Raw genomic sequence first — 3,842 nt, forward strand, 5'->3', positions numbered from 1 at the left:
ACTGTCCTTTCCTCATTCCTCCCTATCAAGATCTTTCCTATATCTTTAGGCGTATTAAAAGAAAAGCTTAGACTGTGCTTTTTGGTTAGTTAGAAAATTAATGCATGCATATGGTATGAAATGAAAAACAAGTCTCTGTTTCTCTTCTCTTAATTCCCCTCCCTCAAATGCAAGGTCACTCCACAAACACACTTCCAGAAGTTTATGTGGATCTACCAGCATATATATGTACATTCTCTTTAAATGTAGGTAAATGGAATTATCGCTTCCCTGGTGGTTCAGTGGTAAAGAATCCACCTGCCAAAGCAAGAGATGCAAGAGACTTGAGTTTGATTGATCCCTGGGTCAGGAAGATCTCCTGGAGAAGGAAATGCCAACCTACTCTCTTATTCTTGCCTGGGAACCTACCATGGACAGAGGAACCTGGCGGGCTACAGTCCGTGGGATTGCAAAAGAGTTGGACATGACTTAGTGACTATACAACAACAAATGGAATTATAGCTATACTTATATATTAACATGTAACTTGGATGTATTCCAAATCAACATAGAGAGAGGTGGGCTCCCTGCTTTTAACAGCTGGGTGAGGGACTTCCCTGGCAGTCCAGTGGTTAAGACACTGCGCTTGCAATGCAGGGGTCACTGGCTCCATCCCTGCTTGGGGACTAACATCCTACATGTTATGTGGTGTGACTGGGGGGGGAAGAAAAGCACACAGTTGAAAAAGATCAGAAAAAAAAAATAACTGGGTGACATTAGCACAAATCCCCCCTGTACTATTTAACAACCTTCTCTCCAACAGGTGCTTGCTGTTGCAGCCAATGCTGTGATGAGTATCCCTGCCCCATGTGGCCGGGCAGGGAGACGTTCCCATGGGACCATCCACGACGTCAACCTCCACTGCAATCCCTCCCCTCCTGGGGTCTCCTGCAGACTCTCCTTGGAGTTCCTGGGCTGAGCATTTGCCAGAAGCTAGAGTCAGATGGGGACTAGGTTCAAATACCAGTTGCTCCATCAACATCTCTGCCTGCGTCAGTGTTCTCATCCCTACAAAGGAGACGATAATCATGGTACCACTTCTGGAGTTGTCTTGAGTATTATATGCAATAACGTGTTATAGCCCCTGGATCAGGGGAAGGACTCAGGATGGCTCGCTGCCCTCTCCTTCCCCCTCTGATATCCCATCTACCCTATGGAGTCCCAAGCTTTGCATGTGGGCCCTGGTCTAGTCGTCTGCACCCTGCAGCTTCCCCGGATGTGGATGTGGTGGTGCACAATAAATAAATGGCCCCTGCATGTGCCGTGAGGCGCAGTCCTCCAGCTTTGGCCTGACCCCCACTCCGCTAGGCCTGGGGGATGGGGAGGAGTAGAGGTGCCTTTCTCTGGATGGTCCACAGCACCCCCGAGTCCCTCCCCCTCTTTCCTTACCATCCACCCCCATCCGGGTCAGTGATAAATAGCAGGAAGGTGGGGGTCAGGAGCTTCATAAAAAGCCAAGGCCCTGGCCCACCCTGGGACCAACATCACTGTCTGATTCTGGTCCCCACAGGGACCAGACACCGTCTGCCTCCCCCACCCCTGGCTGGTGTCTCACTTCAAACTTGGCTCCTCTGGGCCAGCCACATCTCTCCCAGGGGTGGGTCTGGGGGGAATAAGAGCCTGCTCAGGGCTAAGAAAGGGGCATTTGGACACTGGAGCTCACCCGAGATCTCAACACCGCCCCTGCGCCCCCACCAATGATTTTATTCGTCTAGTCTACCGCAGGAGGCTAGGCCAGAACATCAGCATCCAGAGGAGGGAACAGGGGCACCTGGGCAGCCAGACCCCAACCAAGGGGTGGGAAGGCCAGGACGGAGTGACTGGGCACCAGCAGGGCGTCATTCGGGCCCACACATACTCGGGGGACCAGTTAGCTGGGTCCTGAGGATAGATGCCTCTGGGAAAGGAAGGTGCAGGGGTTTGGGCCCGGCTGCAGGGCACATGCTTTGAGACGTCCTGCAGAAGTGGGCACCTGGGGTGGAGGGGACTCTGCCTGCCCCCACCCCAGTCGAGCTACAGGGCCAGGGGCGAGGCTGCAGCAGAGGAGGGAGGCTAGGAATCAAAGCTGAGCTCCTCTGGGCTGAGAGCAAGTAGAGAGACTGGCTCAAAGTTGAGGAGACATTGAGGTCCTCCTATGATAACAGTAACAGCAGTAGCGGTTAACAATAGCAGCTGCTCACAATTATGAGCACGTGCCTCCTGCCCTTCAAGGGGCTTCTTATAAGAGACAGGGCCTATTTTTCAGTTCAGTTCAGCCACTCAGTTGTGTCTGACTCTTTGTGACCCCACGGACTGCAGCACACCAGGGTTCTCTGTCCATCACCAGCTCCCAGAGCTTGCTCAAACTCATGTCCATTGCGTTGGCGATGCCATCCAACCATCTCATCCTCTGTCCTCCCCTTCTCCTGTCTTCAATCTTCCCCAGCATCAGGGTCTTTTCCAGTGAGTCAGTTCTTTGCATCAAGTCCCCAAAGTATTGGAGCTTCAGCTTCAGCATCGGTCCTATTTTTTATCAGGGCCTATTTTTATCTCCATTTTTATTTATTTATGCAAGATCTTAGCTCCCTGACCGGGGATCGAACTTAGGCTCCTAGCAGTGGAAGCACAGAGTCCTAACCACTGGACTGCTGGGAAATTCCTTTTACTCCCATTTTATTTATTTATTTATTTTTAAAATGAATTATTTATTTAATTCAATTATTTGGTTGCACCAGGTCTTAGCTGTGGCTTGTGGGATCTAGTTCCCTGACCAGGGATTGAACCTGGGCCCCAAGCCTTGACAGCACAGAGTCAGCCACTGGACCACCAGGGAGTCCCTTACCCCATTTTAAAGAGAAGGCAGCTGCAGGCCCAGGGAGGCTGAAGGATCTGAGACTCCTGTGGCGGTAGAGATGCCGCCACCAGTGGTTTCATGGGTAAGAAGGTGGGATAGGGTGGCTGCTATGTTGAGAACAGGCTCAGACAGGCTCTGCGGCCAGAAGGCTGACCCCGCAGTCCAATCTCCAGATCTTGAGTGCTTTCCTCGGACGCAGGCACCTGTGAGAACCAAGGTCCTGCCCCATTAGGAAGGTTCCGTGTCACTGGGCCAGAGGCCACACGGGTTTGTGTGTTTTTTTCAACTGGGTCTCCCCTAAAGGAGATTCCTGGAACTTTACCAGAGACCCCGCCGCCACTCAGGCACTCAGTGAGGGCTTCTCCCAGTAGCAAACCCCAGGTCCCCTTCTGTCCTCGGCGCCAGGCCTGGACGCAGTGCCGGGGGCGAGTGGGCGGGGGAAGTTGAGTAAGAGCGGGTCTCAGCCAGGCAGGGAGCCTTCGCTGCAGCAGGATGCGGGGGAGGGCGCGTTCGCGGTGGACTAGAGTCTAGAGCAGCGATGGAAATCAGAGGAGGCGTCCCGGAGGCGGCAACCGCAGCAGGACTTGCAAGCGAGACTCTCCAAATGAGTTTGAAGGAACGCCTGAGGGCTAAAAGGCCCGAGGGAACAGGCTCGTTTGATCCAGGGATGAAGGCTCTGGGAGGGGGCTGTTATTGGAGAGGCTTTTCTTGGAAGTTGACGGGATGATGGCACTTCAGACCTAGATTATACGTTTTATCGGGGGAGGAGAGGACGGCGCCTGGATGAGAGTAGCTCCGGCGGAAAATAGGGTTTGCCCGGGCGGGGACAGCGCGACCCTGGAGCTACAGAGGATGCTGGCCTAGGGGACCGAGAGAGGCCCCGTCCCCAGAGCTCGGGCCCGCCTCCAGGACCCGGCCCCGCCCAGGCGTCCGGCCCCGCCCCCGGCCCCGCCTCCGCCGACCGCGCGCA

Source organism: Bos javanicus, chromosome 19 (genome assembly GCF_032452875.1).
Source record: "Bos javanicus breed banteng chromosome 19, ARS-OSU_banteng_1.0, whole genome shotgun sequence".
Taxonomy (NCBI): domain Eukaryota; kingdom Metazoa; phylum Chordata; class Mammalia; order Artiodactyla; family Bovidae; genus Bos; species Bos javanicus.